This window comes from Canis lupus, chromosome 8, assembly GCF_003254725.2.
Source record: "Canis lupus dingo isolate Sandy chromosome 8, ASM325472v2, whole genome shotgun sequence".
Taxonomy (NCBI): Eukaryota; Metazoa; Chordata; class Mammalia; order Carnivora; family Canidae; genus Canis; species Canis lupus.
In genome coordinates, this window is record NC_064250.1 from 39,701,599 (window position 1) to 39,715,679 (window position 14,081).

At 42.3% G+C, this 14,081-nt stretch overlaps 1 long non-coding RNA gene across 1 annotated transcript in view; it reads left to right on the top strand.

Annotated features, from left to right (window-relative positions):
• Window positions 1-9,273, top strand: part of LOC112657622 (uncharacterized) — a 15,843-nt gene extending 6,570 nt beyond the window's left edge. The window contains exon 3 of the long non-coding RNA XR_003135177.3: window positions 8,470-9,273. This is a non-coding gene — a long non-coding RNA (uncharacterized LOC112657622). The remainder of the gene's footprint in view (window positions 1-8,469) is intronic.
• Window positions 9,274-14,081: the final 4,808 nt, after the last annotated feature.

Sequence of the window (14,081 nt, forward strand, 5' to 3'; positions counted from 1 at the left end):
GTGCCCAGTACACAGCTCTGACCATCAATTACCCACAACCCACTTGCCCCCTCCTGTCTTTGTTTTTTTGAAGCACATCTCAGGCATTGGGTTATTTCTTCTGTATTTCAGGATGCATGTCTCCAAGAAAAGGGCCCTTTAAAACATAATCACAGCGGCACCTGGGTGGCTCAGTCAGTTAAGCATCTGCCTTCTGCTGGGGTCATGATTTCAGGGTCAGGGATTGAGCCCCTCATTGGGCTCTCTGCTCAGCGGTGAGCCCGCTTCTCCCTCTGTTTGCCTGCCGTTCCCCCTGCTTGTGCTCTGTCTCTGTCAAATAAGTAAATAAAATCTTAAAAAAAAAAAAGAAAAACATAATCACAAAGCTTTTCACACCTAAAAAATGGTTAACAATTCCTTAATATCATTGTCTAATAAGTATTGAAATTTAAAAACATTTTAAACAAAGGCAAATGAAAAACAGCAGATTAAGAGAAAATGTTTGTAACATACGTAGCAAACAAAGGGTTGATATCCACAATAGATAAAAAATTTCAATAAATAAATACACAAAAATACAAGTAAGTCAATAGAAAAGCAGAAAAAAGATAGAAACTGAACTGGTCGATTACATTAGGAATACAAAACATCACTGAGCACATGAGCAGATGGTTTTTAATTGTGGTTTTCAGACCACACTCAGTTTCAGAACCATTCAGACAAGAGTATTAAATCATAGGCCAGGGATGGTCTCAGGAAAATGGGCTTTCTAGAAAGCTGGAAAGGTGTAGGCAGAGCTTTGGTTCAGGTAGACCTGGCCTTGTTAAGTTTATTTCAAAAACCAAGAAAGCCCATGATTGATAGACCTTCCTTTAGACAGAAATATGGCTTGTGTGTATAAAGATGACAAGAACCCTGAGTAGAGTAAGGTGAAGGCATAATAAGACTTGAATTTTTCCACATCTGACTTGACTGCCTTGGTAGGCATAGTGTGCCCCACTTCACTCCCTAGGGGCTGGGGAAAGCTGTGCTGAGATATCTGTCTTTGCTCTGTGTGGCCACACCACCCTCATAATATTTTGCATCATTGGCTAATGAAATCCAGACCTTACTTTATCTTACATTAGGTGTGTGTGTGTTGTGTGTATTTTCTCCTATCAACTGATAACTACCTGAAATGCTGCGATGTTGATCCTAATTAACCTAAAAAACACAAATTAAAATATGATACATCTATTTTTATCTAACTAATCAGAAAAAAATTCAAATGCTTATAGCTCTAGTTTGGCAAGAGGTGGGGATAAGATGCATACCAACAAACTGTTGGTAAGGATATTATTAATAAAGCTATTTTGGAGTCCAGTTTAGCAGTATCTTAAATACTGAATGTGTGGTTCCCTTGAATGTAGCAATTACAATTCAGGACTATGGGCACATGCTTAATCCACATGGATAAAAATTCTATTGCAGTGTTATTTGTATTGAAAATTTAAAAAATAAGTTTGTTAATAAGAAAATGATTAAATAAACGAAGCATATTCATGCATCTTTATGTTCTTTTGGAAGCAGATCTTGTGACTAGGATTGGAGCACAAGATGTTTGGGAAGTGTAAGTAGAGAATTGGGGAAGTGATGAAGGGAACCTACAGAGCCAGTAAAGGCTTTGTTATTAAGCTAGCTGTCCTGGGGGAGTAGCTAGAGTTAAATCTTTCAGGGAAACCAAACAAACAGTGTAAAGCACATGCCTCAGAAATACCTGAGCCGAGGGGCCAAGGAACTGGGGTATTTATACTCCTACAACTTTTAGGCATTGTTAAAGCCTGTTTCTCACAGAGACATTAATTCCCAAGTACTTGCAATCAACTGTCCAAGGGCAAATTGGTTTCAGTGGCTGGAAGGAGCTATATATCCAAGAAGAATGGAAAACCCTGGACTTGAGAAGTCATGCTGTTCTACGTGGAAATGATGGGGGTTTCTGAGGGGATATGAGTAAAGCATCAACAGTGTCTGTTACATATGCTGACAAATACAAAGAGGCCATTCAAAAGAATAAGACAAACCGGAGAGCAAATAAATATATATTGTATGCTCCTACCTTTGTAATAAAAATACGTACCACATGGTCCACATGGTTACCGCTGAAGAGAACATAGTAAAGTATGGATTTTAATTTTAATTTTATATGTTTTTGCTTTTTGTTTGTCTGTTTTACAACAAGCCTATAGAGTACTTTTTAAATTAAAGGAAAAAATAAAATTAAATGAGAAAAAAATTCAGGAAATTCATTCATGAGAAAAAGAGAATAAAGCTGAAGAAACTGAAAAATAGGGGGCTCCTGGGTGGCCCAGGGGTTGAGTGTCTGCCTTTGGCTCAGGGCATGATCCTGGGGTCCTGGAATCGAGTCCCACATCAGGCTCCCTGTAGGGAGCCCGCTTCTCCCTCTACCTATGTCTCTGCCTCTCTCTCTGTGTCTCTTATGAGTAAATAAATAAAATCTCTTAAAAAACAAAAAGGAACTTAATAATATATAGGTAGGACCGAACAATACATCTTAATTCAGTCACTCAACACATTTTTTTGTCAGATGCCTTCTGTGTAGCAGGCTCCATATTAGATACTGGCTAAAGTGGCCAATAAATACTTTGCCAAGTGATGTGCTAAACTCATTGATTTAAGTATCACCTCTCATAAATTCTTTTTTTTTTTAAATAAATTCTTGACGTTGGAGGAAAATTGGTTATTTTATTCTTGAAACATCCATGCCATTTCCAAAGCTTGTGAAGCTAAATATTTATGCTTTTTTTTTTTAATATTTATGCTTTTGAGGGGTTTCTATAGGTGCTTCTTTTAAAAGGGGAAAACACAGAGCTTCAGGACACTTTACAAATTTAAAAGCACTAATACATAATAAATTGTTATTTTTTCATATGCTTCCGAAACAGAAGTGAAGTGTTTACCGACAAATGCCCAGGGTGGTGGCTCTTTCACCCACCTGAGAATTTTAACTGTGCTTCCCAGGTACATTACTCTTGGACTATATAGTTATGCCATTGGAGTTAGAAAAACATTTTTCTGCAAAAAAAAAAAAAAAAAAAAAGGCTATCTCTTTTCCCTCAAACCTGAGATACCAACTCTATGGAAAAGAAGAATGTACGTGGAGAACTAGGCAATCTCTTCCACCCTTGGGAGCAATGCTAGGTACCTCTTTCTTCACAGTGGCCTCCTTCATTTCATCCAGAACTTGGTTCTTGTTCAGAACCAACAAGATCAGAAAACTCTCCAATGTTTTAAGAACCACAGATCAAAGCCTTTGACACTTCTTCCAGGTCATCCTCAAATTACTTCAAAGTGTTTGTTCTTACCTGGCAGGAGGGTAGGAGCAAGCTTGAAAGCCATACCTGGAGATTTGCAGCCTTCCCTTTCCTGACAAAGCATCCCCCTCTGGGCAGCCTGGGTGGCTCAGCGGTTTAGCGCCTCCTTAGTAGACAAAACTCTTGCCTTCAGCCCAGGGCGTGATCTTGGAGACCCGGGATCGGGATCGAGTCCCACATCCTGTTCTCCCTCTGCCTGTGTCTCTGCCTCCCTCTGTGTCTCTCATGAATAAATAAAAAGCTTTCCCCTCTGAAGAGGTGATGAATTCAGCTATTTCAGGAGCAAGGACATAGATGTTACCCTGGCTCAGCTCTGAGTATCTGGCTAGAGTTCCCAACCAAAGGAAAATAAAACTTGAAAAGAAAAATCTCTCAGTATAGTTCATAAACTTGATTGGCTTCTTTTACAGATCTGCCGTCCACTTGTGTTAGGACAGCAAGGATATGGGATTTGAAGGGACTGAGGATTTGGTTCTGCTCACAGCTCAGCCTCCAGCTCAGCCTCCTATTAGCTGGGTGACCTTGGGCAAGTTAATTCAGCAAGGCTTTATCCTTGAAAATTGCAAAGATGAAAGACATAGTTTCTTCCCTCAGGGAGCACAGAGAACGTTGAGTAGAAAATGATACATAAGCAAATAACTATCACAGTATGATAAATGATAAATGCCAGGGTAGAGGTCCGGGTCCCATGAGGAGAGCCTGGGGGAGGAGTACCTTGCTGAGCCAGGAGGGGGTGGTCTCCCAATCTTTTGGAGTTTCTGTCTTTCTGCTAGGAAATAAGGAGGTTTTATGTGTTTGTGAAGGGAACTATTATATCAGGATGCACTTTGCCTCCCAAGAGAATGACCTGCATCTGTCTCCATATACGAGAGGAAAAGAATGCCCCACTTGTCCCCACCAGGGACCCTCGGGAGAAAAGCTCTTGCCTCTCCCTGCTTCTGCCTCAGTTTCCCTGCACACTCTGTGTCCTTTCCTGGCAATTCATATGATCCAGATGTGACCCTCTGCAGATGTGCTAAACTGAGGGAGAGAAGATAAGCTGGATTGGTGGAAGGTGGAGCTGCTGAAAGAAAAAGAGTCAAAAGTCAGCTAAGGCAAGCCAAAGAAAGAGTGAGGAGGAGAGGAGAGATTAGAAGGGAGGAAACCAGAAAAGCTGGAGGCAAACTAAACCAGTTTTCACAGGAATTCCAGGAGCCTGACCTGTACTCAGACAAGACCAGAAGAAATGCTCTGATGGCTCTAGATGTTCAGGACTGTTTGACTTGTCAGGAGGATGAAGAAAAGCCACCAGAACGGTCTCCTTTTAGCAGCCAGATTCATTTAGCAAGAGTTTTGTCTACTAAGGAGGTAAAATCAAGATGATATTAGGAACTGACCACAGACTTTTTGGATAATTAGGGAAATTATAGCACCACTTGCAAAGGCATCTATGCTTTCCTTCAAAGGTGGATCTAAGACTGCGTTAATGTCCCCATCACTCATTCCCTAGAGCTGGGCACCGAGGGGAGTACAAAGTGGTAGGAGACTCAGCTCCTGCCTGGAGTTTTCTTCTAGCAAATGTTTATTGAGCACCCACTATACGCCAGGCACTGGACCCCATCTTAGAACTCAAAAATAAATAGAGCACAACTTCTTACCTCAAGGAGCTTACAGTCTAGTTAATTTGATAATAAAATGTCTTTCCATATTCCAAACAGTGACTGGAACAGACACTATATTTTTTTCTTTCCTCTGATTCTGTCAGTTTTCTGCCCTTCTTGAGAAAGTAAATCCCCTGAATTTATTCTAGAAGCTTGCCAGTTCAGCTCTGAGCTCACAGTGTTTATGACTGAGAGAGGAAAAAAATGGTCTGTTTCCATATCTCTCTGCTACAGGTTCAACAATGCACCTGGCTAGATCTAGAACATCCACTTTATTCTCTAAATGAGGTGTTACACACACTGAGTCATTTTTCTGGCTTTTTAAAAAGCTCAGTTTAACCTTCCAATTTCCCACCTTTCTTTTCCACCTGCTTTGTTTAATAATTAGGCTATTTAATAAATGCTTTTCATGAGGAGGAGGGGGAGGGAGATAGTGATTGTTAGGGTTTACAAGTCCCTGGGGGAATACAGAAGCTGGCTCTGACAGAGTGATCACGTTCTGGGTTGTTCCCTGGACATCTTGCTGAGTGAGAAGGCCAGAGGCCTTTCCTGCTTCAGAGGCCAGGCTTGACCGACCTTGGGTCACATTCTGTCTCCAACAGCCTTGCCAAGGAACCAAGTTTGGCTCCTGTCTCTTAGCTTCCACATTGTTCCTGCTCCTAATTTACCTTTCATCTTACTTGGAGCTTTTACAAACAGCAGATAAGCACTGCTTTTCAGGTACATACTGGGTTCGGAAAATAGAGATCAGATTAGACCAGGAGTAGATAAAGAAAACAGCTCCAGGCCAGCCTGTAAGAGTGCAGATGAGTCAGGAGGCCCCACTGGAAAAAAGCACATCCAGTAGGAGGGCACTCCAGGCCTGAGCTTCAGGAAAAGAAGTGAGGAGTGCCTACCCTTAGACAAGAGAGAGATGGAGACAGAGATAGGGACAGAACTAGAAATAGGGAAAGAAAGAGAGGTGAGGGGAATGTCGGTCTATGTGCTTCATACAGGAGGGCTACACAACTTGGGGACCAGAGCACTGGTTTTGGAATCATAGAAATGTGGGTTCAGATTCCAACTCCACCTTGCACTAGTTGTATGATCTTAGGTAAGTCACTTAGCCTTCTCTAGCTTCCATTTCCCCATCTATAAAGTGGAGCTAATAATACCTATCTTGCACAGTCATTGTGAGAACTAGTAATAAAATGTCAAGTTACCTGCATACAATAGGTACTTAGTAAGTGGTAGCTATAGTTGTTTATTGAATACTTTTTTTTTTTAATTTTTTTAGAAAGAGTGCACACACACTGAAGATGAGGGCAGGGGGTGGCAGAGGGAAAGAGAGAGTTTTAAGCAGTCTCCACACTCAGCTTGGAACCCACCTCAGGGCTTGATCTCATGACCCCAAGATCATGACCTGAACTGAAATCAAGAGTCAGTTGTTTAACTACTGAGCCACCCAGGGGCCCCTAGTGAGTACCTTTAATGTATTAGCTACTTAGCTCGGTTTGGGGGAATATGAGTAGGAAGTATGCTGTGATGAGTAAGATTGACCAATGAATGGCCTCAGGGGCTTTCTCTGAGGCTGCCTGGCAATGGGCTAGCTCCCTCTTGCTCCAACAGGGGGGGCTGGCTGTACCAAACCTCAATTTCCTATGGGACTAGGAGATGTCAGGCCTCTAGCTGGACATTTCAAGCATTTCCCTAAGTAGTGGGACCCTAAACTCATACTGCTCAGTATCTGAACCCCAAAATACTTCCCTCCTTGCCTGCCAGCCAGCAAAGCTCCTCTCAAGCTGACCTATAAAAAGGAAGAGCAACAAGGAATTTCTCCTCAGGAGCACTGCCCTACGACATATCCAACTGCACCGCAGCCTGACCCTGCCTCTCTGCCAGAACCAGGGAGAATAGGGACCTGCATACCTGCCCCTCCTCTGAGTTTTACCTATACCAGTAATGCTGCTAGTACTGAGTCCTTCACCAGAGCAGAAAGGTAGCCTTTTTTTTTTAGAAAACACAAACTCATGCTGTGTGATAAGTACTATGACAGAGTTATTTCATGTGGTCTGATTGGGGTGCAGAAGAGAGGTATCTAATTGCCTTTTGGAGAATGTGGTACTTGAGCTAACTTTGAAGGAATAGTTAGCTTAGGAAATGTTGGGTGTTCATGGAGAGGAACATTCCGTTCAAAGAGAACAGTATATGCAAAGCACGGAAGCAAGAGAGAAACTCTAAGTTCTGTTTGCTCAGAGTTGCATGAGAGGTGATCTGATAGGAGATGATGCTGGGAAGGTAGACAAGTCCTTGAGGGTTGTGCTGAGAATTTGGAATTTATCTTGGAGGTAATGGAGAGTCACCAAAACACTAGAGGTAGATGTTATTTTGGAAAGATCATTTTGCAGCCTACATGTAGCATGGTTTTGGAGAAACAAGACTAGACACCCCAGGTAAGAGGTGCTATTGCACAAATGCAGGTGGAACAATGGGAATACATGATGGAACACTCAAGGAAGAGGATTCGAGACATAGCATGTCAAAACTTTTTTTAAAAAGATTTTATTTATTTATTCATGAGAGACACAGAGAGAGAGAGTCAGAGACACAGGCAGAGGGAGAAGCAGGCTCCATGCAGGGAGCCCAACATGGGACTCGATCCCCCGTCTCCAGGATCACACCCTGGGCTGAAGGCGGCACTAAACTGTTGAGCTACTGGGCTGCCCGCATGTCAAAACTATAACAGAGTTTAATGATCTTTAATTTTTTCTTTTACTGCTGAGGAAATTGGTGGCCAAAGGGACTATACAACGTTTGCAAATTGAATCTCCTTGCACCCCAAAATCTCCTTTTTCTAAGGAATTTCCCAGATGGTTAGGAAGACAGTCATGTTTTTCAGGGTCCACTTCACTAGGTATGTTATTCTTGGTCTGTGGAAGTGTACAGGTTGGGATGGGAGTGGGGAGGACTAATGAAGATTTTATTAGAACAGCAAAGGGAGCCAATTGTGGGAGTCTTTTTCCTACATCTAGTGGACTCTCAAAGTATCCTTCATTTTAGAGAAATGTGGGGTTTATTTGCAGAATCTCAACCTCTAGCATATTCATTTGTTTGTAGAAGAATTGACGAACAGCGCTATTTCCTATTAAAGAAAACACACTCAATTTATTCATACTTGCAGATGCCACAGGAGTGACCCTATAACGTACACAAAGTGACAGAAATTCAATCTGATGCAGTGAATGTGGGATACTGGCAAAGTCTGATTGGTCACCCTGTGTGCATCCTAGCTCTGACAACCAGCAATTCAGCATCATTTCTATAGAGCGAAACTTGAGGTGTGTCCATGAAATAATCCTCTGATACAGGTATTATTGGTCGCATTTACCAGAGAAATGGAGCTCAGAGAGCTTAAGATCATGCCTGTGGACACATGTAAGTAAGCAGTAATGCAGATGTTCAAACGCAAAAATGCCTGACTCGAATGCTCTATTCTTCAGCTACACTGCATCACCTCCTTGGAAGCTGACACAGGAGTTGCCATCAATTTCTGTTTTCGAGCTAAGATGTGTAAGCCCGGGGCTATCTGCGAAGCTGGCCAGAGAAAACATACGTAAAGTCTGATACTTTTGATCCTCTGACTCACTTGTGGACTGGACCACCTGTGGATGAGTTTGAGTTACTTTCAGGGACAGAAGATATCTTTCTTTGACAACACAGCTCTCATCACAGCTCTCAAGCTCTAACCCTTGGCAAGCATCTGGTTTGTATAAGGCCAGTGACACAAAACTACTGGAGTGTGGTCCTTGCCTTCCTGTCAGAGTCCTTCTCTCTTCTAAGGCCTGTCTTTCAAATACAGCACAATGTAGGCCTTTACAACATAACAATCACCTTTCTTCCCTTGAGTGAGGGTGAGGAAAAGAAATGCCAACTCTAATTTGCTATCTCTCTTCTTTCTTTTTTCACCCCAGATTATTTATCAATCTATTATTCTATTGACTTACATACTTATCTATGATTGAGGTATAAGTGACATACAAAATTATATTAGTTTCAGGTATATAACATAATGATTTGATATTTGTGTACATTGCAACATGATAACTACAATAAGCTTTTTTCTGAAATATACTTTATTGTAATGCTTAATTATAAAATGTAATATGAATATTATAAATATGTAACAAATAACAAAAATAATGCTCATTATAAAATTATACACAAACATTTGAATGTATGTACATATACATATATCTATATATTTATGTGAGTATAGTATACAAATAAAGCCATCTCTATACATATATAGCTATATTCATAGTTTTTTTGCATTAATGGGTTCATACTGTATAAACTGTCTTGTAATTTTTTTCAGTTATCAGATAAACTGATATTCTTCATAAAATAGTACTGATGGGTTTCCCTGACAGCAAGTTCTGGAGAACTTCAGTACATCCACTGTTTCCTGATGGCTCATGACAGTTGCTCTCTTTGTGTTTTTTTTTTTTTAATTTTTTAAAATATTATTTATTTATTCATGAGAGACAGACAGAGAGAGAGAAAGAGAGGGAGAGAGAGAGAGAGGCAGAGACGCAGGCAGAGGGAGAAGGAAGCTCCATGGAGGGAGCCCGATGTGGGACTTGATCCCGGGTCTCTAGGATCACGCCCCGGGCTGAAAGCGGCGCTAAACCGCTGAGCCACCCAGGCTACCCTAGTTGCTCTCTTTGATGAGGCTTGTGTATAACTGGATCAAATAAGATCATGTGTCTGAGAGAGTATTTTACAAACTGTAGGGTGCTATACTAATGTTAGTAATCAAAATACCATACATGATATGAGAACTACATTTATACAGAAGTGGATCAGATGCTTCTTATAATGTTCTTGTACAATAAGCTAAGGAGAAATGTTTGTACTTTGGATCCAGGAAGAACAAACACTGTGGTGGATAACACAGTTGGTCCTGCCTGCCGTCAAGTGCCCACCATGAAAGGAGCCTGCAAAACCTCTGGCTGCCTCTAGCTACCTCTAGCTCTCTCTGTCCCCCAAACCATCCAGGGGGTTATTCTGAAGAGATCTTCTAAGCATACCTGTTAAACCACAAGATCATAGTCACAATGGGTGCAGGGAATCCTCCCAATTTCCTCTGGGAGCCCAGAATCTGAGAGCAGCCTTCACTGATATGCAAGTAGAGTGGATTTGGTGGAGAACATGAGAGCAAATGTAGCATCTTCTTAATTTCTTAAAACATCTCTCAAAATACTTCAAGTCTCCTTTAGGTTCAATTTAACATTTTACTTCTCTCAGCTTCCAGCTGACAGCATGAAAAAAACCAAATTGGTGTTGGCTGGTTGTGTTTTTTTAACCTAATGACAAGCCTGGCTTAGAATTATTCAACCATTCTTCAGGCTCCCAATACTGTGTGTCTATAGATAAACAGGCATATATATTATCTACTTTTGTTTACTTCTCCCCAAATGGAAGTCCATTAATTTCCCAATATAGTTTACAGAATGACTTGCCTGTTCCCAGCACAGAGAATATATTAATCCTTAGTCCTGAAATGTTTAAGTTAGAAAATAATGGAAACAGAAAAAATAGAGGGACCAAGACAACTCATTTATTTCAGATATTCACCCTAAACTACTTCAGAAATGCCAGCAATGAATTAAACCAGAATTCAAGAGGAATGACCTAAATCACACTTCACCAGAGTTCCTTAGCAGAAATAGCACTTTAGGTCTAGAATGGAAGAGCTTGATGATATCTTGAGTCAAGTAGCATGAACTTAGCTTCAACTGGTCTGGGGATAAAGAATCTATATTGTTGGTCTCTGCACAGAAACCTCACAGTCAAGTATAAGGTACTGATACCCTGTGATATGTTAGTGTGGAGGAGAGCTGCCTTGAAAAATGGGCAACATCTCTTCATTTCTTTTTTTAGTAGGCTCTATGCCCAGTGTGGTGGGGCTTGAACACAAAAGTTGCATACTCTACCTAGGGAGCCAACCAGGTGCCCCAAGATCTTTCCTTGCTCACTAAATCATAAACTAAATCTGCTCCTCTACTTCTGTGGTCTCTTCCTGCTTTAATTTTCCCTAGGCACAAATGAAGTGGCCCTACAGGGATCAATCAACTCCCTTTTCCATAAGGTAAACTGAAGGCTGCGGATCCCAGTGTCCAATGGTTGGTAAAGTCGAGGGTTGTGATTGAGGCAAAAATCAGGGACTTGGGATTCCTTTGGGCTGCTGGTTGTCACTCTCAGCTAACTCACTTCTGAGCCCTTTTCAGGTTTTGAGGACGGTCCAGTTATTTTCCCAAACCTCTTTGGGGCCACAGGAAACAAGGCTGTCACTTCATTCATTTCTCCTACTGTACAACCATCTCTTCTCTGTTGACTCTATCTCACTGTGGCATAAGCACAGCTGCAGAGCTACCCTCCCTAGATAGGAAGTAGATGCAAACTCCACCACTCTCAGTTTCCTCAAAGTTGATCTGGTGTGCCCTACCCCAACCACAGTCCTGTCTCTTCTGAGGGGATCCACCTTGGGAAAATGATGGGACTAGGGCCTCTCTAGGAAACCATCTATCCCTACAGTCCGTGTAACACTACTATAATCCTCAAGAGAAGGTTACCTTGGATGGAGAATGGGAAAGGAGTTCTTTTGGACCAGTTATTTGTCTACTGGTTAGGGCCAAATCATTGCTGCTTGCTCAGAAGTACTTTTCTCCCAAGACTACGTCTTGTGTTCTCATACGGATCTCAAAACCTGAGCAACCAACTTTTTTGTTTGGCATTCCAGCTGTATCCACCCCACTTTTCCCTGGGGCAGGGCATGTCTTGGACTGTAGGGTGTGAGAGGGAAGTGAAGTGTGTGATGTTGATGGTAGCAGGGAAGACTCAATGTCTCAAAACATTCTTCTGCTCTACTGGCATGGGCCTGTCACCATGCTAAGTGCTTTAGACCCATGTTATCCTCAGAATAATTCCCCAAATTACTACCATTCTCCTTTCCAGGTGAAGAAATGGGAGCTCAGTGAGAGGATAGGTAACTTACTCAAAGATCCCAGTTATAAGTGGTGGAAACAGAATGAAATTTAGGATTATTTAAATTCCAAAGCCTTCATTTGACACCCCAACAGGGGTCTCATCACCTTGGTGAACAATTGACTCTCCAGGGAGTTTGCTAAAAATAATTTTGATAAAGATCCACTTCAAGTGATCCCAATCCCTACTGGTCTGTGATGGGGCCTGGTCATCTGTATTTTGAATAGTTTCTGTAAGTAATGCAGATGCCTCTCCTCCCCTCCCCCCTGCAGAGTTTTAGAGCCAGCTCTGCCACCTGTTAATTGGGCGATCTGGGACAGATGATTGCTCCTTTGTTGCCTTAGTTCCTCATTTATGAAATGGGGGATGCTGATAGTACCTAGGGCATCCAGTTACTGTGGGAATTAAGTGGGTTTGAAAAGAAAGCATTAGGAAGAGTACATCGCACAAAATAAGTGCTTGATAAGCATTAAAGATGATTACTTTTGCTGCCTCTTAGCAGCAACTTACTTATGAAACATTTTTTAGGAGTCCTATTTCCTGGACACATTACATAAAAGGGTAATTGCCTGCATTTACATAAATTTTTGATAGTCTGTGTCTCAGAGAGCAATATTTTTTTTAGCCCTTTCCCTCTAATCTAGACTTAAGCCTAATTTGGATCCCATGGTCTCCTGTGGCCCTAACTGCCTGAGGCCACATTATGAAGGTAAATTGAAATGAAGCTGGGGCTGTAATACTAATGGCAGGCAAGAGAGAAGATCAATGATTCTCGACCTTGATCATGCCTTAGAAATATCTGGAGAGCTTTAAACAATATCCAGGTCACACCCCGTACTGTTAATGTCAGAATCTTAGGAGATAGGGCCCAGTATATTTTAATGGCCAGGTAATTCCCATGTGTGGCCATTGGGCCTCTCCCAGCTCTACTGAATAGAAACTCTGGGGGTGGGAGCCAGGAATCTGTGTTCTAACGTGCCTTCTACAAACCTCAGGACCTCTGGTGTTAACCATTCTGTGTCCTCCCCATGTCTAGGCTTCTGTTTCTGCTTCTCTGCCCCGTGGGGTGTGATGTGAAGGCAAGAGAGAAGGTGTGTTAACACGTAGTTCCTTAAGTTGGTGCAAGCAGATCAGTAGTTAAATCAAATTGATATCTATTCCAGCCAGACCTGTGCAAGACCGGGGGAGTGAGGAATCTTTGGCCTCCTTTGGTTTCTCCTGGGGGGTGCGGGGCAATGATCCAGAGTGAGAGGCCCCACTCTCTCAGAACGGACACCTGTCAATATTTGCCTAAAATATCCCTTCTCTCCAGTTCTAACTCTGTCCTAGGAGCCTCATTGGAGGCCAGTAAAACGTAAACAAGTTCCAAACCAACCCACCTGCTTTTCATTTCCTGCAGGATGCTAAATCAAGGCTTTTAAGGTTGCCTAAAATACGTCCCTCTGCTCCTGCCCCTCCCCGTGGGGCATTTGCTCTGCGTCCTCAGACCACCTTACCTCCTGCCTCCTCCTCCACCTGGGTCCCTTCTGCACAGACTTGGCTTCAAACAATGCTCAGTTATTCCTGGCGTTTGCTTTTTTGGCTGAGTGCACATCCAATGATATCTTTTTCTTCTTCTGTTTAAAGCACGATCTTCTGTCTCCTCATGTGTCCCTTTCTCCTCGGGGGGAAAAGTAATGCTACGGATATTTGAAAGTGGTCTGGTTTCCTTGAGTCTGGTGTTTGGTCTGGTAATTGGCCTTGCTGCTGGAATTGGTGTGAGAGCGCTGGGTACAGAAGTGAGAGGGAGGGCTAACAGGACCTCCTCTCCCGGGCTCGGTGCCCCTCTTGGGATCTTCACAGTGTACTGGGAGGCTGGAGCGCTGCAGCTGGGGGTGGGACCTGGACGAAGTCTGAGTTTCCTTCCTAAATTTGAGCAGCGACTCTAGGTGACCTTAAACCACTCTTTAGTTTTGCTCTGCTTCTATTTAGCATCTGCTAAGTAGAGATCTTTGCCACCAATTAACAGGACTGAGGCTCAATCCATTGCAAAGTACTGTGAGATTGTAAACAAACGTGGGAAGAC